This window comes from Petaurus breviceps, unplaced genomic scaffold (genome assembly GCF_028583685.1).
Source record: "Petaurus breviceps papuanus isolate PSGF00001 unplaced genomic scaffold, PetGlider_PUasm1.0 41, whole genome shotgun sequence".
NCBI classification, from domain to species: domain Eukaryota; kingdom Metazoa; phylum Chordata; class Mammalia; order Diprotodontia; family Petauridae; genus Petaurus; species Petaurus breviceps.
This window is the reverse complement of record NW_027186320.1, coordinates 5,941,871-5,966,973: the sequence shown is the minus strand read 5'-3', so window position 1 is coordinate 5,966,973 and position 25,103 is coordinate 5,941,871. Positions and strand designations below refer to the sequence as shown.

Below are 25,103 nucleotides of genomic sequence, written 5' to 3'. Positions count from 1 at the left end.
TTTATCTGACCTATGGGGAAAAAGCTGTTTGAGGTCCAAGGGCATTGTGACTTTTTTTTTTAATTTTGTGTAACCATTGCTTACATAGCATCTCACACATGATGAAAGCTCAATAACTATTAGTGAATGAATAATTTAATTATAAGGAATGTGTATTTGTCATTGAGGATAATCTTAGAATAAAATCAATCTGAGTCTCTTTATTGTTTGCCTTTCAGTACTTCTTAGTCGGAGACTTTCTAGAACATTTGTCTTTCTAGAGAAACTGTTTAAATTAATTCCCATTTTTCATAGAATAAATAGAAGAATATTTATATAATAGAATAACATGACAAAATATAACACAACACACCACATTATAATGTAATGTAATATTTTATAAATGTAATGTTATGTTAATGTGATGGAACCCAGTTACCGGCACTAATGTTCTGGGCAAGATGATAGCTTTCTTAGGGGTCTTCTCTTCTCTTCTCTTATAACAAGACGATACATAATAAATACTAAAAGGGTTGGATTGTTTGCTTTGGGGGCAGGGTTACATTTCTTGAGCATCACAAATGGATTGCCACAATATCTTGGGAAACTATTTGGCTTTCCCTTCTGTTTAAAGATTATTTTAAGTACTATTTATACTCGCTAAGAAAATTACTTTAACACTGATCCTTCTTTGATTAAAAATAAAATCACTTCTTTGTGAGAATCTATAGAAACCAATAAAATGGGGTCACAAATCCCTACCAAGTAAGTCCTTTACTACCTGTGTTGTAGCTTTGACCCAGACATATGCAAGTAGTACAATGCAAATTTTGGTTTCTAGAGACTCAGGCACAATCTTTACCCATGATACAAGAAATAACTGAATGCCAACCCATGAAGAGTATACATACAAATTAAAATTAAAAAAAAATATCTCAGGTAACTTCATTAAGTAAAATGTTAAGTTAGAAATACATGGCTTCAGAAAAGTAAATACAGAAATGTAATACTGGTCACAATTTTCCTATCAACACAATCCTCCAGTGTCAAACTCCAAAAAAACACAGTGAGCAAAGATCCCCTCTCCTGGAGTATGAAAGTTTACCTTTCACCAGAACCTAAAACCTATGTGTTACAAATATACTCCCTGCTCCTGGATCCCTATGGAAGACAGTCATAACATGTAAGAATGTGTTTAGTAGAAGATAATGTTTGTATCATTGACAATCATGTACCTTCCTATAAGTAGGAAAAGTGTATTCTATGATTCTTAATTTACTGGCATGTCAGAAGTTTCTGACACTGCTTGGGGGGGGCAGTCTTGTAATCTCTACATTTCCCCTAAATTCAATTTATCATAGTTATTTAAACTTTATGTGTTTGGATAGTTTTGCCTTTTGTACTGAGTAAAAAAGATCTGTGAAGATTCTCATTCAACTATTATTATAGTCCCCATGCTGAGGGAAAATCTATCTGAGATTTCTCTGGTGTGTTTGGATAATGATCAGGATTTCTGAGGTCTCCAGCTACCATGGGCAGAAGATTCTTCTTGGCCTCTTGATTTGCATAATGCATGGTCTTGTTATAAAAGAAGACCCCTAAGATAGCCATCATCTTGCCCAGAATATTAGTGCTGGTAACAGGGTTGCATAGCATTATGAGTGATACTATGATAACCATGATCCTTTTTGAAGCATTTGCAGCAGAGTAACTGGATGGGTTGATCAAATTAAGAATACTAAAAGTAATAACATTCTGCAGGAAGTTACAAAATCTGCTCTTAATAGCATTAACATCCAGAGCCCTTAGGAAATTGAATTCAGGTCATTCTCTACTGGGAAAGAAGAAAACTCAACCAAAATCCACATCGAAATAATAATAAAAAATTGTGACATCCAAGTATATTTAACAACTAAAGCTGATGGATCCTTGAAGGTCTCAGTACCTTTTTAGAGAATATGTTCTGAAAGGTAAAGCAGATCATTGATGAGCCCCCATTTATCAAAGGACCACTACTGACTGTGGTCAGTAAGACACTGTCAAAGATGAGGATCAAATATAAATATACCTTGGTGTTCTGTTTCTCCTTCATGATGTTTCAGGACAGAAGCACCATCCAGATTAGCATAGTTGCCTTCACCATGTGTATGTCGTATATGGTCACCTTCCAGATGCCTACACAGAGGTGAATACTTGCTGAATGAGAGATGGAGCACAAAGCATGGGTAGAAACAGTGCAGCACCTGTGGCCATGACTAAGAATTTATCCACTGTATTACCTAGGTGCCCTGAAGAAATTTATAGGCCTCACAATACTCACAGAGAAGTCTGTCTCACACACACACACACACACACACACACACACACACATACAGAGCCAGGGAATTTTAACCATGACAGGGGTAAAAGAAACAAATGCACTCTATCCCCCATTATTACCATGGTTTGCCTATACAAGACTTTAGAAATTTCAAAACACTTTTATGTTGTCTTAACTTATTGTGACAGATGAGGTATCTGAGGAAGGCAAAGTTTAAATGACTTTCCATGATTACATGGTAAGAAGCTAAATTTGTCCAGATTTAAACTCAGATCTTCCTGACTACAGAATTCTATTTACTGTGATCCTTAGATAACAACAACAACAAAACCCTTTATTTCTTAGAAGAAGAAAAACAAATTTAGAGATAGTGAAGTGATCCAATGTATAAAGTACTACATCTGAAGTCCAAAATACCTGATATCAAATCTAGCATTAGAAATCTTTTAATTGTGTGACCTTGGATAAGTGTTCAACTTTTTTGCCCCACTTTCCTCAAATGTAAATTGGGTATTCTAATAGAACTTTCTCAGAATGTTGTGGAGATAAAATAATAAAATTAATGAAAAGTAGAGTGTCTGGCACATGGAAGGTTCTATATACATGTCTATTCCCTTACCCTCCCTTAATTTGAAGTTCCAGGACTTGAACCTATACCTTCTGATTTTAAAAATAGTACTGATTTCAGAATACCCAATGAACTTTCCATATGCCCTTGGGAATCTGTCCTTCAAAACTCAACAAATAGTGTAGTTGAACAAAGATGTTCCAAAAGAGATTTTCCTTGCTCATTCATTCTCACCCCCCTCACAAAATCATTAAAAATTACAGAAATAATATGCTCATAAATAATTTCAAGGATACTTCTAGCTTAAAACCAAGTAAGTCCATCAAAATGGTTCCTATCAATGGTTCATTTTTATATACAAAATATGGTATTAAATAAGGATAACCTCAACACATAGATTTATGGGTATGACTATATAATGTAATAGTAAAAAGGATTAAATCAAACTTTATTTAAATAAAATCCAAATGCTAGATTCTAAACTTACTCAGATTCATATATTGACAAAGAGATTATGGCAGGTAGTCCCATAACTTCTTATATAAAGATAGATAAAGAAAAAGGAACACACAGTATTCAGTTTATAACTCATGATGAAGTTGGTCAGAGGGAAGAAGACTTCCTAGAATGTCATTTGGTAAAAATCAACAGAACTACAAATAGAAGCAATAGTGTTCGCTAACTTATTCTAATACCCTAAACCAGAGATGGGGAACCTCTGACCATAAGGTCATATATGGTCTTCTATATTCTCAAATGTCACCCATTGCCTGAATGCAAACTTCACAGAAAAAACCTTCTCATAATTAAACGGTTTATTCTGTAAAGTTTGGATTCAGTCAAAGGGCTGCACTTGAGAATCTAAAGTGTCACATGTGGTCTCAATACCTTAGGTACCCTATCCTTGCCTAAGGCAATGCTTCATCTTGCTGTGAATTAGAATTTAGGTTCTAGAAACATATGGCAACTGAGCCTAGGTTTTTGCACTCCCTATCACTAGAAAGGTTTAAAGTATGTTTCTAGCAAAAGATTTTATATGCTTTCAAAGTAAAGCATAGTAAAGCATTATACGGCTGGGCACCAGTCAGCTGGTTATTTAGAGATGAATTATCTGGCTGTGGAAAGACATTGAACAAAGAAAAATACAAACCTGAATATCCTTCTGCTCCTGGAGTGATAATAGCACAGTGGTAAAAAAAGAGATGAATGATGTGAGGGAACATAAAATGTATATGACTATTCATTTTCAAATATGAGGTCATTCTCCAGCAATTCCAGTGATTTCTATAGAAACTGAATAACCACACTAATCTATATTTGCTAGATAAAAGCAAAGTCTGGAATAGGGAAATTGGGACTAAAAACGGTCTCAGGTCCCCTTGGACAGGTAAATAAAAGAATTAGCAATGCTTTTTTTTTTTTTTTTGCAAGGCAATTGGGGTTAAGTGACTTGTGAAGGACCACACAGGACAACATTGATTATACTGGGAAGTAAATGGCAATAAAATTAACATTTCTTCATATATTTGGTCATCTATTAAAGTGTCATGTTATGAATTTTCAAAATGACTACATGAAAATATTCATAGCTTATGCATAAAACAATCTCTTCCAGAGAAGAGTCTGAGAACTAGATAAGATGTATATAAGATCAATGTGTAATTTGATACTTTTTGACTATTAAGTGAAGATAAGAATAGATTAGGCTGAGATGTATATATGTATATATATATCATACATTATATTGTGATATCTTATGTATAAATGTATCCAAACAAGTATACACACATATACAATATGTATATTTGTGCATATATATATTATATGTGTGTATATGCATGCCTATACACACTATATATATATGCACACATATATACATATAAACATATATACATAGGAATGTAATTTCATATAGAAAGATATAAATATCTTTATCTACATCAATATCTGCTAAATGATGCTATGGATAAAGATAGAAAGATCTGAGTTCAAATCTGGACTTACAAAATGACTAGCTGTGAACCCTGGAATGAATCATTTAATCTTCCCTCATTTTTCTCAGGTATAAAATGTGGAAAATACTAGCACCTCTGTCCTATGTTTGTTCTCAGGATGAATCAAATGAGATAATAGCTGTAAAATGCTTATTTCACCACCTGGCACATTATAGGCTCTATATAAATTCTATCTATCTATCTATCTATCTATCTATCTATCTATCTATCTATCAAAATTATTACTATACTACACTCTATTATTATATACTACCTTTTAGTAGTCTAGTACACTAAACTATTATTATTACTAAATTAAACTACTATATGATCACCAATACAACTACTATTACTACTACTGCTGCTATCCCTCCCTTATATTATTACTGTTACAGTACTATGCTACCACTATTATAACTGTTGCTTCTATACTACTAATACTTTAGTATTACTTCCACTCCTATGATACTCATAAAATTATTACAATTATATTCTAAACTACTGCAATTCTTCATTCTAATACAATACTACTACCATACTACTAAAATATCTACGTGTACTACTTATGCATATACATAAATATATATGCACACATACACATATGTGTTATGTGTGTATGTATGTAGTTGATTGGCTTCCTTACTCCTTTTCCAGTCATCCTCCACCCAACTATCAAATTAATCTTCCCAAAGTATATACCACTTTTTCATCCCCTTATTCAAAAAATTTCTAATATATGTTGCATGAAATTTAGTCCCATTTTTAAAATTCTTCCCTGAGGCATATTATAGAAGTCCCTGAATTTCATCATCTAATGATCTAATGATGATGAAATATTGTGCATTGTTTTATTCTAAAGTTATCGCCTTATCAGGTAGATTAAGTTAACCACAAAAAATGAAAACAGCAAAACTTGCTTTTTGTGGTTGTCATTGAGGATCATAATAAAATTTGAATTTTTTTCAAAGATTTAATGGATTAAAATTATATTTTGGCCAAATTCCATTATGCACAGATCTGAGAATTGAGGATTAAAACTTCATTTAGCATTTCTGTCGGCATGAGAAGAGAAAAAATGTAGAAATGTAAAAATGAAATAGCAATAAATACTAAAAGTAACAATATTGCTCCAAAAATATATAAGAACCCTCTTGTGTTTTATGACCTCTCTCTTAAATGAAACTATTTAGCTTAAATGAAATTCCTAGCTTGTTGCCTATAAGGCTATGAATTAATAGATTCATATATTCTATTGAAATGTATGCAAATGATCTAGTTTATAAGCAGTGAATAAAGTACTATATAAGAAACAATTATTTCTTCGTAAAATATATATATATATATTGATGGGGAATAAAGAGATTTAGAATTTAATATTAAATGTTTTTATCATAACTTGAGCTTGAGATGAAGTCTAACACTTCCAGTATGACAATATACTTGTAATGAAGTCATTGTGAGGGAAAAAGCACATCTATTTTAAAATTAATTTTACTGTTTTATTATTTTCTAAAAAGTTTATGTAAGTATATGTCTTCTTTACCTAAGTACTTACATATGTACAGTATATTGTATTAGCAATGACTCTGTCTGGAGGGGTGGAAATAAAAGAGACAGGAAAAAAAATATAAGCAAGCTAAAGCAATATTTACTCTCTTTTAATCATATATTTTGACAAATAATAAAATTCACTTATTGAAGAGCTTTGATATTTAAATATTAAATATTTCTGAAAGTCTATCGTTAAGGAAATTATTTGTATAGAAAGCTATTTTAATATGAGAGTCAGCAGGGTCTAACAGACAAAACAGATGTGTATAACAGTAATAATTCTTGTTTTTATAATGCTTTAAGATGTACAAAGCACTTTCCTCAATATAATACTATGATAGCGTACTGTGCATAATGGATCAAAACAAAGAAACAAAAACTCTGAGTCTCTTAACGTCATATTTGCAGTTGGCTGTACCCATATTTTTTTCTAGTGAGGAAGAGCCAAAATTGGTGTCTCATTATCAGCAAAATTAGTTTATTCCACAAAGATGATTTTTTGGGGGAAATATGAATATATTTTGAGTATTTTGATAGGGAATAGGAATGGTTAGGCAAAAATGGGAATATTATACTTTGAATTAGGTTGTCTCCAGACCAGTATGAGATGCTTTCAGACTTCACACTTGTGCTGAATTAGTTATTGCTCATCATTTCCCCTATTACCATACAAATTCCACTATCCTACTTTTTCCTTCTGCCATCCTCGTATAAAAAGTACTTACCAGATTTAGGTTTTAAAATTGTTGACCTAAGTTTTTGACTAGGCAATTCATGATTATAGACTCAATGATAGCAATTAAGGTCACAAAGGAAATAATGAATTAAATAATAAATGAATAAACATTTATTCTTCTCTAATGATGCAACAGACATCTTGCTAAGACCCTGGTAATGTGAGACACAAAATAATATAATCCTTACCATCAAGAAGCATAAATTCTAATGGAGGAGACAGCATGTATGTATAGAAGTATATACAGAACAAATTTTAAAAATATATGTTTTGGGAGGGATGAAGGCAGCCTTGAAATAAACCTTTAAGGAAATCGAGAATTTCAAGAGGCAGTATTTAGTAGTTTTCTAAGCATTGAATGAGGGTGGTATGTGCTTTACAAGTTCGTTCAAAGGCACAGAGATGAGAGATGGATTTTCTTTTTTTTTTTATTACTAAAAAAAGGTAAGGCCTTATATTCAGATTGTAGATTACATGAAAATAAATACTATGCATGAAATCAGGAAAGTTAAACAGGGGCCAAATTGAGAAGACATTTAAATGTCAAAGGAATTTATTTTCAATTCTAGAGTTGATAAGGAGTCACCAGAGATTATTAAGTGTGTTGGTAATGTGATCAGACCTGAGCTTCAGAAAACTTGATTTGGGCAATGCTTTTTTAGAGGATATCAAAATGGTAGGGAAAGGTTTGATGCAGAGATATATTTTGAGGCTACTAATAATAGCTAGCATTTATTTAGCACTTTAAAAGTTTGCAGTGCACTTTACAAATATGATCTCATTTTCTCCCCAGCACAGCCCTGTAGATAGACTTTTCTTCCCCTTATTTGTTTGAAAGACCTTGCTATGTTCAGTTGCATGCTTTGGAATACTAATGTACAAAGAGGAAGCCTCTGTGTAATAAAGTAAGTGCTACTTTTGGATTGACTCAGACTCACCCTAACTCTCCCAAAATTCACTTTTAAACAACTATAAACATGCATCAAAAATAATTCTGGAGCAGTGAAAACCACAAAAGGCCAGGGTAAAAATAATTTTCTATCCCAATAAGGTCAGGAGGAAAAGTCTGTCTCACTGGGGTAATAGAGAGAAATCCAGTACATGCAGAATCTGGACAAGTCAGTAGCTAAACCGAAAGTCCCATGATAGCCCCATAGTGAGATGCACAGCCTCAACCCATGGCCCCTGGAATAGCCTAACAGTCAGGCCCAATGGTCCCCAGAGCAGACAAAGTCAAGGTCCCATGGCCCCGAGTAGAGCCAAGCAGTGAGGTCACATGACCCCTAAGGTATCCCAAGAGCTGTGACAAGGGCCCAGTATAAGAAATTTTGCACAGTGATACCTCCAACACTAGAACAGAAGCCAATTATAACACAAAAGTAATGAAATAGACTAGAAAAATGAGCAAAAATAAAAAATAACCTGACCCTAGGAAGCCACTGTGGTAACAAGGAAAATCAAAACAAAAACATAAAAGATAGCAAGTACAAAATACCTACATGCAAAGTTTGAAAGAAAAGTGTGAATTGTTCTCAAACCCAAAAAGACCTCCTGAAAGAGCTCAAAAAGTATTAAAAAAACAAACAAAACAAATAAGAGATCTAGAGTTAAGATGCTTGAAGACTGGTTGTGAGTCAGTCCCAGTCAGGTTTAAAACCAAAGAGTAATACTGGATACCTCACTATTTCTTACTCCCTCCTCCTCCCCTACCCCCAATGGCCTTTCAATTTCACTTTTGTGACATCTGTCCATTCTGGAGGCAGAGCCAAAATGGTAGAGTAAAAGCATGAGCTCAACTGAAAACTCCTCTAAACCCCTCAATTAAAAATGACATCAAACAAATTCTAGAGCAACAAAACCCACAAAAAGATGGAATAAAATACATTTACAATCCAAGACAACTTGGAAAGTTGGTAGGAAAAGTCTGTTGCACAGAATGAGAGAGGAGTGCAATCTAATACAGGTGATACACAAAGTGGACCCCAGTAAACTAGGAGCAGGTTTCAGGATGACTGAATCACAGGCAGCTATGGTGGTTTCCAGACCTCATAGCAAACAGACACCAAAGACAGCGTGGAAGGTTGACAAGAAAGGGCTGTTGCACCTGACTCAGAGAGGAGCACAGTCTAACACAGGCTGGACCATTGCAGACTGGGCTCCAGCAAATGAGGAATAGGCCTTGGGTGTGACTGAATCAGTAGGGACAGTGGCAGTGACAGTGGATACTTGTGGAACCCTCAGCTCACAGAAGGTAAGGGGGTGGAAAAACTGCTGTGAAGGCGATTACAGAAACCTTTTTTTTAGAACTGAGGCAGGACTGTGTTGCTTTGCCCATACTTGTATCCAGGTCACAGTCCTGGGTGGTAGTCCCAAGGCAAGGAGGAACACTAGCAGAGCAGAGATTGTAGCGACAATGAAACAGGGACCCTTTTCACAGTTCTAGGACAAAAAAGAGTTCTTGTGATCACTAAAAGAGCAGAGCACAGACTAGGAAAATAGAAAACCTCTCAGATCATACCACCTTGGAAGAACTGAAAACTTGCAGTTTCCTAAAATATCCCTGAATATAGCCCCCCCAAACCCCTGAAGCTATCTGAGATAGTGCCCCCTTCCAACTGGAGGCAGAGCCCCACTGTAAAAAAGAGTTAAAAGTCAATTAATAGAGTAGGGAAATGAACAAACAACAACAAACCTACTGAAAGTTATTATGGTGACAAGGAAAATAAAACACATTAAGAAAACAACAAAATCAAAGCTCCTACATACAAAGCCTCCAAGAAAATAAAATATGACTTGGTCTTAGGCCATGGAAGAGTTCAAAAAGGAATTTGAAAATCAAGTAAGAAAGGTAGAGGATAAATTGGGTAGAGAATAAGAGTGATGAAAGCCAATCATGAAAAACAAGTCAACAGCTTGGTAAATGAGACGCAAAAAATAATGAAGAAAATAACACCTTAAAAAACAAACTAGGGGCGGCCACATAGCACAGCGAGTAAGAGCACCGGCTCCAGTGTTGGGATGACCTGGGGATCTAATTCAGGCTCAGACACTTGGCACCCACCCAGAAACACCTGGCTGTTTAACCTTGAGCAAGTTACTTAACCCCAATTGCTTAGGGGTGGCCAGGTGGCTCAGCAAGTAAGAGCATTGGTTCCAGTGTCAAGATGACCTGGGGATCTAATCTGGGCTCAGACACTTAGCACCACACCCAGAAATAACTGGCCATATAACCTTGAGCAAGTTACTTAACCCTGATTGCTTAAAAAAAAAAAAAAACTAAGCAAACTAGCAAAGAAGGTCTCAAAACAATGAAAAGAATAATACTTGTTTATTAATTTATTTTATTTAATTTTAGTTTTCAACATTAATTTCCACAAGACTGAATTTCAAATTTTCTCCTTATCTCTGTCCTCCTCCCCACCCTAGATGGCATGCATTCTGATTACCCCTCCCCCAAATCTGATCTCTCTTCTATCACCACCTCCTTATCCTTTTCCCTCTTACTTTCCTGTAGGGCAAGATATATTTCTATACCCCCTTGCCTGTATATCTGATTTCCCAGTTGCATATAAAAACAGTTATTAATATTTATTTTTAAACCTTTGAGGGGTTTGGGAGAAGGCTTTGGTAAGTCCCTGCCTTTACTCTGCTATCTTGGCTCCACCTCCAAAATCAAGAAATTTTGTAAAAGTAAAATTGAAAAATCTTTGGCACTAGGGGAGGAGGAAATTATAAGAGATATGGAGTTATTCAGTATGACTTCTTGCTTGTGAGACTGACTGGGACTGGCAGGATTATGTTGCCTTTTACACTAACAGGAAAGGTGGTAGAGGGAACAGCTTAGGATGAAAAATAATGAGTTATGTTTTATACATGTTGAGTTTTAGATATCTGCTAGATATACATTTTAAAATGTCTGAGGGGTGGCTAGATGGTGCAGTGAATAGAGCACTGGCCCTGGAGTCAGGAGGACCTGAGTTCAAATCCAACCTCAAATACAACACAAAACCTAGCCTTGTGATGTTGGGCAAGTCACTTAACCCCAATTACCCCCCCCCAAAAAAAAAGTCTGAAAGACAGTTTGAGACATTAGATTAGAAGTCAACAGAAAGATGAGGGTAAAAAAAAGATAGGTTTAAGAATCATCAAGCAAAGATAATATTAAACCCATAGATTTAAAATGATAGATCAACAAGCAAATAATATAGAAGGAAAAGAAAAAAAGGCCTAGTTCAGAAACTCATAAGTAAGAAGGCAGTATCTAGAATGGCATCCAGTAAAGGAGACAGAGAAGAAAGAGTCAAATAGTTAAGAGAATGGAAACCAGGAGAGAATGGTATCCTAAAAATCAAGAGTAAGAGAGTATCAAGGAGGAGAAAATAACTAACAGTGTCAAAGGAAAAGAAGTGAAAGATCATAAGGATTGAGAAAAGTCTATTAGATTTCAAAACTAAGAAATCATTAATAATTTGGGAGAGAGCATATCAGTGTAATGATAAGGTCAGAAGACATATTATATTGTTAAGAAGAGAATAAGATGGGAGAAAATGGAGACATCTTTTATATGATTTTAACTACACATGGCAAAAAAGATAAAGGATAATAGAGGGGATGGAAAAATCTAGTAAAGTGTTTTTTTTTCAGGATAGGGGAGACATAGGCATGTGAATAAACAGTAGGGAATAAGCTAGTAGAAAAGGGGAGATTTTGCATTTATGTGAGATGTGTATATGTGAATATATACATATACATATGTGTATATATGAATATATACACATATAGACATGGAAAGATATACACATACATAATATGTATATATACATATACAAATATATATCGTTAAGTAGCAGATAATCTAAAATAATAATCATAAATTATAAGTTTTTTAAAGGTTAATTTTCCCTTTATAGTGGAGGAAGTGGTTATCAGAGCCTAAGTTCCCCTTTCTGTAGCTGTAGAAAGTTTAGCTAGAGGTTAAGTGGAAGAATACCCCCCCACACCAGTTTTTATTTTTTTTCTTGAGCTACAGTCTAAGTTGAGTAATGGAATCTTTTAAGGAAGATGGTTGTGATTGTTAATTATTGACCACAAATTCCTCTTTTGCTGTATACTTTCTGGTTGAAAAAGTAACAGCTATAAGGCAAGGACTTCTGGGCAGTATTAAGAAAGTCTAGAAGGAGCTAACTAGTCAGGTGACTTGGTTTGTCCAATTAAATTATATACGAAACAAAGTTCTCTCGTTTTTTATTCTTCCTTTCATTTATAAAATTCAGCTCTGCAAATCATTCCTTGTCTCTGACATCTGAGAAGTAAGGTGACCTGATTTTATAGGCAAATACTAGCTTTAAAACTATAATTGTAGATGGTTTGGTAACTTCATCCTCAGTTTTCCTTCTGTTTTTAAGATAATTAATTTTAACAGCGATTGCAACAGTTCTTCTCCTCCTGCTGCTTTCTGTCCTTCTCATTCTTCTCTTTCTTTTTCCTCCTCTTGTTTTTGAAGTAATAAAAAATCTGGCCTCTAAAGGGTGGGTTTTTGGAAAGTAAAGAACAGGCAATAAGTATTACCAATTTCATATGTTATGTTTTTAAATATTTCTGAAACTTGTCTTACAATGAACTTGTATTTCATTGGCCTGTGATGTTGGGTTGGGGAAGATTTAGGCATATTCTCTCTTCCTGCAATACAGCCTCTTAGCCTTAGGTTGGTGAACTTATTATACTCACAGATGAGACTAGAGAATGTAGTACCTTAAGAAATAAATTAGCAGTTCATTTGTATCATGAATAAATTCTCTGTGGCCACACTTAATATTCGCATTTATGATAAAGTCAGCCATAAGTTTATTGCCATTTAGATTCTGAAATTAAAAGTGTCAACAACATTTCATTTCTCCCTCCCAAAGTAATCAAGAAATCATAAAGAATTCTCTCTTTCAGTTACCTGCATGCAAAAAGAAAGTGAAGCTGCATACACAACAGAGTAATTAGACTAGAAAAAAAAATGATTCACCCTAATAGCTGTGAAAAGGACACTGTCCATCATTCATTAACTGAGTGCATATTAACTTAAGAATTTTGAAAGCATTTAACTCAGAGATCAGAGGAAAAGTGGGCAATGCTGGGAAGACCTTAGGCCAAGTGCTGTCCCAACATACATTGGCTGTGTGACCTCAGGCAAGTAAGTCACTTCATTTCTCAGTGCTCTAGATAGTTCTCTGACTACAAACTATAACATAGGTGCATACATGGATTAGGAAAGGCATATATACACACATGCATATATTTGTATACATATAGATGTTTATAATTATAGTCTCACATACATATATGTTATAAATTATTTCATTGAATTATGTTTCTCATGGGTCATTTAACTCAAATGAAATAAGTATAACTTATTTTGATATGATTTTAAACATTTTTCATAGAGCAATGACATTTCACTAGGCTCTGTCTAGCTGAGAAACAGACTAGTATGGGCAATTGATAAGAAACTCTCTTTTAGTAGTGAAAGCAATTTGAAATTGGTGAAAGGCAGTAGACTGTGGTATTGAAGAACTAGTGATTTTGGAAGTTTTATCTTGGATCTTAGATACCACAATGTTACTAGGTTTCTTTCTTTCTTTTTTTTCCCATTTTTATCTTGCTCCTAGGACTAAATTCAAACTGCTACTGGTCATGCCAAGAACTTAACAAAAATTTAAGTTATTAAGAAATAGAGATTACTGGTGGGCTCCCTCATGCCACAGTTTTGTCCCCTTTCACACAAGAGGCTTGCTGAAGAAAGTATGTTGGAAAGAATACAGATGTAGTAGGGAGCAAACATCTGGGTTTGATTTTCAGGACCATAACTTAGACGTTTAATCCCTGGATCAATTCATAGATATGACGACTACCTGTCAAGAAACTGGAGAGGATCCAAATTTCTTTTAGGACAAAGGTTCTTAACCTTTTATTTTAGGTCATGGACCCTATGGGCAGTCTACTGACTCCTACAGTATCCTCAGTATAATATTTTAATGAATAAAATACATAGAAAATTTAAAAATATATATCTCAAATGAATACAATAAAACATATAGGAAAATGAAGATAGTTTTTTAATAAATAGAACAAATATTTATGAAAATAAAAGACAACAAATAGTATTGAAAATTATCTATTATTTATCTATCATCTAGATAGTTGTATCTATATTCACATCTCTGTCTCTACAAATGATTTTCTTCTCTGCCTCTTAGAACTCTTAGCATTTTTTTCAAAGTTCAGCTTCAGAGCCATTTCCACTGGAAAGTACCTAATTGTTAATGGGTTTTCCCTTTCCAAGTGCTACTGCATTCCCTCATCTATATGTATTTATATCCACACAGAATGTGAGCTCTTTTAGTACAAACCACATGTCATTTTATCCTAATGTTACAAACACAATGCATTACCACTGACACTTAATAATTACTTGTTGAATTACATTAAAGACAAAACGTGAAGAAGAATCACATAATTTTTCAGAAGTGTTTTCAGTGATCATTTCAATAAAACCGAAACCAGAAATTAATCACCACAATAATATAATCAATAAGTAAGTAATATAATTATTCCCTTTTTAGATAGTTTTAATTATTAATATAACCTGAGACTCAAAAACCCGTTGGTATGACTTTCCTTTCATTTGTGCAGATCATTTCCTTATGCCTCCATGAGGGTTGGGGTTAAATTAGATAGAATGGCAGAGAAGAGGTTCTTCAGTCATTTGGGGTCCCTTTATGCTCCAGTGTCAAGAGAGAAAGTTTTCAGCATTCCAACCTTTTTTTCAGGACCATAAAAGGAGAAACTTCTAGGAAAAGCTGAGCATGTAGAGGAGTTGGCAATCTCTTTCATATCCATATCCCCAGCTTACTACTATGGTAGACACTTTTGGTGAGACTTGGTTCTCTCTAATTAAGTTAATTTGTTAACTTGCTCCCAATGGGGGAATCTTTTTCAACTTGTTTAGGTTTAAGAATATAGCAAATTTTGGGGTGGCTAGGTGACATATTGAATAGAGCACCAGCTCTGGAGTCAGGAACATCTGAGTTCAAATCCACCCTCAGGCACTTAACACGTATTAGCTGTGTGACCTTGGGCAAGTCATTTATCACCAATTTCCCTGCCTTTCACCCTCCCCCCCCCAAAAAAAAAACATATAGTAAATGTGATAGAAATGTGAGGGATCCCAAGAGTATATTGAAGGTAGCATATTGTACTGGAAAGATCATGTGACATGAACCCAGGAGGTCTCGGTGTCCAAGCTCTTCCGCTTAATTCATGCATATGACATTGAGAAAGTGAGGCACTTAATGCCTTTGAGACTCATTTTGCTCATCTACAAAATAAAGATTCCAATATTTGGTCCACCTACCTCATAGCATTGTTTTAAAGAAATGTTTTGGAAGTGGTAAGCAAGAGCAGTAGGAAGAAGTATAATGGTCAAAGTGTAAGGGACCCCAAGATGGCTTAATTATGGCAGACTTCTCCTTATTGGGCACATAATTGAGTTCAGTATCCTTCATCAATAAATATTAAACTTTTAGCAATGGAAAGTGGGCAGAGGATCAGTTCTAGAGAAAGAATAAGAAATGAAAAAGTACTATCTTCAATTGATGAATCATGCCTCTGAGAAAGAACCAAGAGTATATGTCCTAAATTGTTCGGTCTTCATGTAAAATCTAGTTTTACTGGCAATTTGTGAAAAGTCAGTTGTTAATTGTATTGTGATGTCCTTATGCACAGGAACAGGAGCCCTTGAACTGAAAACCATTGAATTGTGAATTTTCTCAGGCAAATGGGTTGAGAGCAGGGTGTGCACTATCTGGAGACTGTTCAGGTTTAGGGGACAAAAAACTTTAAGGGTGCAATAAAGCAATGCAATTTTTGTAATGTTTTGCTTATTTCTTTCATTGATTTTATGCCATGAGTAAAACTGTATACAGTTGAGAATTATCTCAAAGAGAATGTCTCTTTCTTTGGATAGGTTGTATGTCAAGATCATATAATTAAGGGTGAGCAAGTGGATATTCACAGTAGGATATGAGCTTGATACTGATTAAATTTGGTACATCACCATTCCCTATACTGATTAAATGAAGAGAAGCCATCGAAGAATACAAAATTGTCCATTCTCTTAGAACCAAAGACAGCTTGGCACTTCCCCAGTACTGTGAGCTGTGGAATAAAGTTATATAAACACAAGGGTGAGTATGAGATCAATCGACCCCCTATTCCTTCCTGTTGAATAAGAATAGGATTGTATTAGGTGGTCAAATGACATTATTATTTTTATTAATTTTAATTCTGTATCCACCTAATAGCATTCAAAATGATGGAAGTATTTGTACACATTTCAACCCACCCCTCTTTTTTAAAATAAATGTCATGGTGTTCTTATTTTAGGATACAGCAATAAAATGCAAGTTTTCATTTTCTTTTTTTCTGCATCCCTTAGTCTTTGTCATCAAATATTTACATATTTACCTAGTTATCTTACCTCCTATTTCATTTTGATTGCTTGAGAAATAGAATAAATTGACACTTGTCTTTTAAACTTATGTGTATTTGTGGATTGTGATCAAATAAAACTGGTCTGGTTATGTAAAACTAAAGGCTGTCACCATCCAGATGCTATGGAGATTTTGCATAGCATTTCTAATTTTGTGGAAATGGTGATACTTGACATTTCTCACATCTTAGACAACATAAATAAACATTAAGAATTGATTTTTAGCTTTTTTTTCCAATATAAAAATCTACATTTGCTCCCTGCCAGGAAAAGGCAGGTCATATCTAGAGGTTAAATGAGACTTCTGGAAGTCTGAGGAAATTTACTTGACAAAAAGTGATGATGGTTCACCCTAGCTTTTCCTTTTTACTATAATTTATCAACAAAATGATCTTGATTCCCCTTTTTGAGTCTAGGGAATATGCTGGAAAACTTGAGGTTTTAGATCATAGTTTAATAGATTTCAGAGATATAAAAGAAAGTGGAAGTCAGATAGACTAACCCCTTCATGTTATAGATAGAGAAAGGAGATCAACTTTTTCCCAAACCTTCCCCTTTTCATTTTCCAAGTGCACAAATGTTAGGCTATTTAGGAATAATTACTCTGATCATATTAGAAATTCATATTAAATGAACAAATATCTTGTTCTGGCCACTCATATGAAAGGCACTTTATTAGGGGTGAAAAATGCAAAATCAAATTACAACTGTTTCTGCCCTCCAGAAGCTTGCATTTTACTACGGTGATAAAGCATGTACATAGTTAAGAAACAACATAGCATGTATAAAACACAGAAAGTACTATATTTATATATACTATTTATTTTGTACCTAGTGTGTAAAAGACAGGATGTAAACTATAGGTATAAGAATGTAACTTTCAGGGAATATTGTGGGGGAGAGAGAAAAATCATTTTCTGGAATTGCTACACAAATAAACTGGGCCTTAAAAATCTGCTATTGTTGCCATATCCATCCCATTCTATTTTTTTTTTTTTATCATTGCTCATCATTATCAGAATCCACACCTACCAAGGGGGAACATGTATTCTTCTGAACATCATGTTTTTCTTAGATTTTAAAATAATTCATAATTTTTGAAAGCATTCATTTTTAGTAGTGCTTCATCATTGTATGGAAACACCTTGAACTCTCAAATATTATGATTTGTTTCATTGTTGTTGTTGAGCCATTTCAGTCATATCTGATTCTTTGTGATTCTATTTGGTGTTTTATCGGCAGAGACTCTGGAGTGGTTTGTCATTTCTTTCTCTAGCTCATTTTACAAATTGCCTGAGGCAATTAGGTTAAATGACTTGCCCAAGATCATGTAGAGGTCAGACTGGAACTAAGAAAGATGAGTCCTCCTGACTCCAGGCCCAGCACTATTCAATGAGCCACTTAGGTTAACATTTAGGTTTAGGGGTTGGGACCCCAAAACACTGACACACTGGATGCTGCTGAATGAATTTAACTCAAGCCTTCTCTCAGCCAATGAAAAGCAAAGTTTATTAAAGATTAACCACACTGGTAAAACCCTTAAGGAACATGAGCATCTGCTTCCCTAATACCAGCAAGCCAGATTGAACCTCGAGCCTTTGTCAGGCTAGCTAGAATCTGAGCACCATCATGGAGGCAAAATGGATCATATATACAGAAAGACTGTGGGTGGGATCTAGGGGTAGTCTAGTAGTCTTGAGTGATGGGAAGAGGGGTCCAGCAAGGATCTGGCAGAGGTCTCTAAGGAGTTTCTTGATGTGATGGAGGTCAGACACCAGAAATCAAGAGAATGGAATTTTGATGGGATCAAGGGTGGGAGGTAGCTGAAGGCTACCTAGAGGTAACAGACAATGAAGGGCAAGGCTATATTAAAGGTAACAGAGATTTAGTGATAGTGATAATGGAAGGTTTATGGCCTCAGACAAATACCAGATCCATAGGGAAGTTTCAAGGGGGTTCACAAAGCCCATATCCCATCAGTTACCAAAGGTTATACCAATGGATTGTGAAGGTATTCTCTAGAAGACCTTATTAATTTTAGATAGTCCCTGAAGCAGCAGGATATTTAAAACATAATGTGTACCTTTGGACCCTAGATCAGAGAGACTATATAAAACTTAAAAGGTTTGCAATTTGTATAGGTGGAGGCAATTATCACATTGATAAATCACATCTACAATTTCTGTGTTGTAAAAGCTTCCAATCATCAAGTCATTTGCCCTCAGCAATTGTTTTGCGTTCCTAGAGGTAAACTAATGAATCCTTTTTCACTCAACTTTGAGATGTGTTTATTTAGTTCAGGCATTGACTATTCTAATCTACCACCATATTATTGAGGAAGATGTCCACAGGCCACCTAAACACCAGGGATTCTTGTACCAGAAATGTTTTCAGCAGTAAGCTAAGGATAATATTACTTCTCAGGAATATTAGACTCTGGTCTTTCACTCTATAATTAGTTTCATTTAGAGAATGTAAGGTATTTTTTTCCCCTTTATACCAGGTGCCTAGCACAGCATTGGAGGATGCTAATACAACTGTTCTTAAATCCATCCTGAAACTTTTGCTGGAGATTAGCTGCTGTTCCAACTGTCTAAAGCATTCCTCATCCTCCCCTTGTTCTGCTAGATAAGTACAGACTAGGAGACACTTTCTCTTACTATTATACCACAGAGCAATTGCAGTGGAAAGACTATTACCAGTCTGAATTTATCTGGGAGAAAGAGGTCATGGAATTCCTTGACACAGTCACTACCAGGCAACTTGTTCTATCCTTTGCAGACTATCAAGTAATTCCACTTCCCTGATGCCTATAGCAGGATTCCACTGCTGACAGTGCATTTCTGCGGTCTGGCTTTTAGACCACAGTAGGGATAAATGGGAGTTGATAGAATTATAAACCAAAATATCTCTACTTGTGTTATCCTATTTTTCTTTGCATGAAAATTTCACATTTATTCCTATTTGGTTTTCATACTATACCTGAAAGAGAAATGATACATTATGCAAAGCATAAGTCACTTATGTAGCAATATTTGCAGCATGTGTCATATCTGCCAGAATAAGAAACAGTTAATAAAAGTATATATTAAAATACATTTTGCATAGTTTTGGATTGACAATTCAGCAATGTGAATCCATCACACTGAATGACAACATAAATGCTATGACAAAAGTTTTATAATTATCGTCATCTTTCATAGAAGTCCTGGAATTAAGGTAAAAACTGACAGCTTCTCTCTGGAGAAAATAGTAATGTATGAGAGACATCTGACCAGGCTATAATTGTGATGGGAAGCTCCACTCTATTTGCTGAATAATTGATAGCTGCCTTGTTGACCAAAAAACAAGGATTGAAGAAGCAAAACTGAAGTGAATCAAGGAACAGATGCAATTGTAACCTGGTATTGTCCGCAGAGAAATCCTTCAACTCATCTTAGGTAGTATGTGATTGTTTTTCACACAGTACTATGACTTTAATATTAACAGAAAGCAAGTGAAATCTGCATCTTGATTCAAATGAAATAAATATTAGCAGGAAAACAGTTCAACTATTTGGATAAAATTTTATAAGAATTATATGCAGACAGAAAAGACATTTTCAAAGGACTAATACATAAATAATGTTTTTTTTTTTGTTTTTGCTGAATTTTCAATGACTTCTGGGGCATGAGAATAAAAAGTCAGGACTGTGTATATACATAATCTATAAAAATAATACTAGACTCCACTTTTTGTGGCCAATTCAGACTGAAGTTAAGAGAACCAAGTAGTTAACTAACTATATTATTGAAGTGTTTGTACCATTTACACTGTTTTACCATTGTTCTCCCAAATTTTCATGACCCATCACCTTTTGTTTATTCCCCTCAATGTTAGGCTGTTCCTCAGAATAGTTTGTCATTATCCATGATCTGCATCTCAAATTTGGGTTACCTTAATGCTTTATCCAAGACCCTCATCTCTCTGTACCAACTCTAAAAAATATTATTGGCTTTCATTGGTTTCACTTTGATGCAGATGAAAACCAGATCAATATATTGAACACAAGTCTCTCTCTTGAATATCAGAAAAACATTTGATAGGTACAGAAGTTGCAAAATGGATAGTGCTCTGGGAATATAACCAGAAAGATTTGAGGTCAAATTCAGCCTTAGACATTTAATTGTGGTGATTTCCTGGACTTAACCTCTATCTGCTTCAGTTTACTCAAACCTAATATTGGTGTTGTGAAGATCAAATAATCTCAAATGAGTTAGATTTGTGAAATATTTAGTACAGCCTACCAAGGAAATTAAGGAAAAGAAATGCAAGGGAATGCCTAGCCATAACAAATCTAAAATTGAATTATAAACAGCAATCATCAAAACTATTTAACACTGGCTAATAAATTGAGTGGTGGATAAGTGGAATAGGTTAGCTGCACAAGGCATAATAGTCAATGACCACAGTAATCTATTGTTTATTAAACCTAAAGACTCCAGCTTTTGGGATAAGAACTCACTATTTGACAAAAATTGCTAGGAAAATTGGACATTAGTCTGGCAGAAACTATTCATAGACTGACATTTTACCCCATATTCATAGATAAGGTCAAAATGGGTACATGATTTAGACATTAGGGGTGATATTATAAGCAAATTAGGAGAGCAGGGAATAGTTTGCCTTTCAGATTTTTGGAGAAGGAAAGATTTATGACCAAACAATTTGGGAAACAATTTTTACAGCCAGCTTCTCTGATAAAGGCTTCATTTCTCAAATATATATAGGAAACTGTAAAAAATTTATAAGAACACAAATCATTCCCAATTTGATGAATGATACATGAACAGGCCGTTTTCAGGTGAAGAACTTAAAACTATCTATAGTCACATGAAAAATATGCTCTAAATCACTATTGATTAGAGAAATTCAAATCGAAATAACTTTGAGGTACCACTTAACATTTATCCAATTTGCCAATATGTCAGAAAGGTAAAAGGGTAAATATCAGAGTATATGTGGTAAAGCTAGAACACTCCATTGTTGGTGGAGTTGTGAGTTGGTCTAAACATTCTGGAGAACAATTTGGAACTATTCCCCAAGGGCTATAAAACTGTTCATATCCACTGATCCAGCAATACCACTATAAGGTCTGTATCCCAAAGAGATCATAAAGAAGGCTAAATGTTGGGGGCATATAGAAAATTGGGACACTAATTCATAGTTGATGAAACTGAAATGATCCAATCATCTTGTTATCAATCTGGAATTATATCCAAAGGGTTACTTGTGTATCCTCTCACCCAGTAATAACACTATTACGTGTGATTGGCAAGGTAATTAGGGAAAAAGGATGTAGAGGCAAAGAACAGGAAACTGAGTGCATGCCCTTAACTTGAGGAACGATTAAACAAGTTGTGGTATGTGATTGTGAACGAATACTACTATGCTCTAAGAAATGATGAGAACATCTATTTTTATTTTAAAAAATATATGAAAAGATGTGCATAAAATAATGAAGAAGAAATGAAGAAAAACAAGACATAATAATATACATTAACAGCAATGTTATTTTAAGAACAACTTTAAATGAAATAGTAATTTTAAGTGTTCTAAATACTCAATAAAGTCCAAAGACTTATGAAAAAGAATACTATCCTCATCCTGACAAAGAACTAAAATAAATAAAAAATTGTGTGTTATGGTTTTATACATACACACATACATATGTATATGCATATGTATTTCTATATCTATATTTGTATACACATGTGCTCAATAGTAGTCTTCTATAGGATAAGATATGGAGGGAGGGAGGAAAAAAATAACTAAAAAGTGCAGAGCATAGAACGAAACCGATGGAAGCAAAAAAAAGGGGAGTAACTTTGAAATGATGTATAGTATTTATTATATAGTGTTTTTTAAATTAAACACTGTGAAATGGAAATTCATGCTTTTATATTGAATATTCTTTTTATGTCATGCCTTTTATGAAAATATTCTTTTTCCCCATTTTTGTATTTAAGTTGAAAATGAACAAAAAAAAATAAAATTTGAAAATAACATATCAAAACTAACTATCTCTGAGAGTATATGCATTTTTCCACAACAACCATAACCTCACTCTCTAAAGAAAATAGAGAGGTGAATTCTCAAAGCTTTTCTTTGTGCAAAATAATTGTTCATTATGTAATTATCAAACAAATTTCTTCATCTTTCATATAAAACCCGTTCTTATAACTAACTTCTCTATTTCAGTTAAGGGTATTTTTTTTTTTTATTTTGGTTAGCAGAATCATAGCCTAAGGGTCAAACTCAACTCTTCTTATCCCTTTCCCTGACCTTAATTTATCCCAGCAGTTACCAAATTTTGAGGATTTTATGTACCAAACATCTTTTATACAAGTCCTCTTTTCTCTGTTTTTAAGTTACTATCTTGAACTAGGTCTTCACATAATCTTCAATATGGCAAAATTCATAAATTTTCTCATGCCTCTCTTCTTTTGGGTAAGTCATTTCAGTCATGTTTGATTTCCCATAATCCAATTTGGGCTATTCTTGGCAAAGACACTGGAATGGTTTGCATTTCCTTCTTTAGTACATTTTAGAAATGAGAAAATTGAGTCAAACAGCATTAAGCATCTTGCCTAGGGTCACAAAGCTAACAAGTGTCTGAGACTGGATTTGAACTCAAGTCTTCCTGACTCTAGGCTCAGCTCACTATCCACTGCCCAACTTACCTACCCTCTCTTTATTCTCAGATTTACCTTTCTACTGCTGCCAAAATTATATTCTTTAAGTCCCCTTTTCAACAAGTTCCATTGGCCCCCTATCCTCTCTAGATTGCCATTACTTATTTTCATGTTATATATATCGTGTTCCTTTTTTTAGGGCTATTCATTAAACTTTGGTGCCCACCTTCACACTCACTGCCTAGTGAGCTATTCTTTATAAAATAAAGGAGATTGAGGATAAATCAGTTCATTAAAACTAACCAAAACATTCATCAAATCTCAGAAAAATATGAGATGTTCCAAATGCATAGCCCCTTAACTTTTTCTCAGGAGGGAAATGCGTTTTCTCATCTTTTTTTTTTCTTTCACAGTGATGCTTTATCATTAAAATTAAGGACTGCTCTTTTTCTTTTCTTTTTTTTTAATTCACTAATGTTGTTATAGATTTAGTACACATTATAAGAGATTAATGCTTAATATGTTTAAATTGAAATTTGACTTCTCTATTTAAATAGTTTCTTTAACATACCAGGTTTGCAATATTATGAAAACATTACATTCATGCTTTTGCTATTTCCTTTTGTTTTTGTTTTGTTTCATTTTATTTTCGAGATGGTTTCTCCCTGTTTTTCCCAGGCTAAAAGTGCAATGGCCACTCATGGGTGTCTGATTTCCCTTTTCTGTTTCTCCTAGGCAATAATGGTCAACTCATATTATTCCAAAATTTGTTGTTTTATGGAAAATTGTTTTGTGTACGTCTTACTATACCTAAAAGATCATAAACCCTTTTGGAAAAAAAACATATTATTGACAGATATGATAGATAAGACTTATCTAAAATTCTAGAATAACTATGAAGTATTAAAAATAACAGCCAGTTACTGATTTTCAAATGTTGAATTCTTATGAAAAGGAAATTTACAAAAGAAGAAACATAAATTGATTAATTACAGATTTAAAAACTCGACCTCAATATTGATAAAATGCAAATAAAAACCACGATGAGAAGATACTACTTAGAGTGAAATATCACTTATAAAATTGGCCAAAATAATTAGAAACTGCAAAATAGAAGACAGTAAAGGTGAAAAAATAAAATAAATCCATACATTTTTATGGAATTATAAAACTGGTAGAAGTGCATAATTTTTTTTAATCTTAGAGGCAAATATAATATAGAGGAAATAACTCTGAAATTAGATTCAGAAAAATGTGTTGCTTGAGCAATTCATACAACTTATCTATCCCTCTTTTTCCATGTCTGTAAAATGAGAATGCTAGAACAGATGATCTCAGGTTCATTTGCCATTCTAGTATCCTATATATCCTTTGATCCATAATGGATATATCTTTCTCATTTGAAAAGCAAATCTTGTCAATCTGTTTGGCATGACATTTTCCCCCCTCATATGATTGCTGCCTTTGACTGAAAATGCTTCACTTATGCAATGGATTATCCATTGCTAGAAAATAATTTCCAGACAATTTAATCAACACTTTAAAAAGTGGCTTCCTGCAAAGGAATGACTGCAGGAGAGGGAATTTTAGTTAAGACCTTCTGGTAAAATCAATTCTAAACATGTGTAGCAAAGACTGCACTGTTTTGACTACAAAGAGTTAAATGTCTGTAGACTAAGGTTAGAAAAAAGTATCTGTAGGCTGGCATGTTCAATACTCATTGTCACTCCTGCACATCAATTT

General features: G+C 34.1%; 1 pseudogene; it reads right to left on the bottom strand.

Annotated features, from left to right (window-relative positions):
• Positions 1–1,309: 1,309 nt before the first annotated feature.
• On the bottom strand, positions 1,310–2,107 carry LOC138171083 (solute carrier family 35 member E1 pseudogene; annotated as a pseudogene).
• Between the last annotated feature and the right edge of the window lie 22,996 nt (positions 2,108–25,103).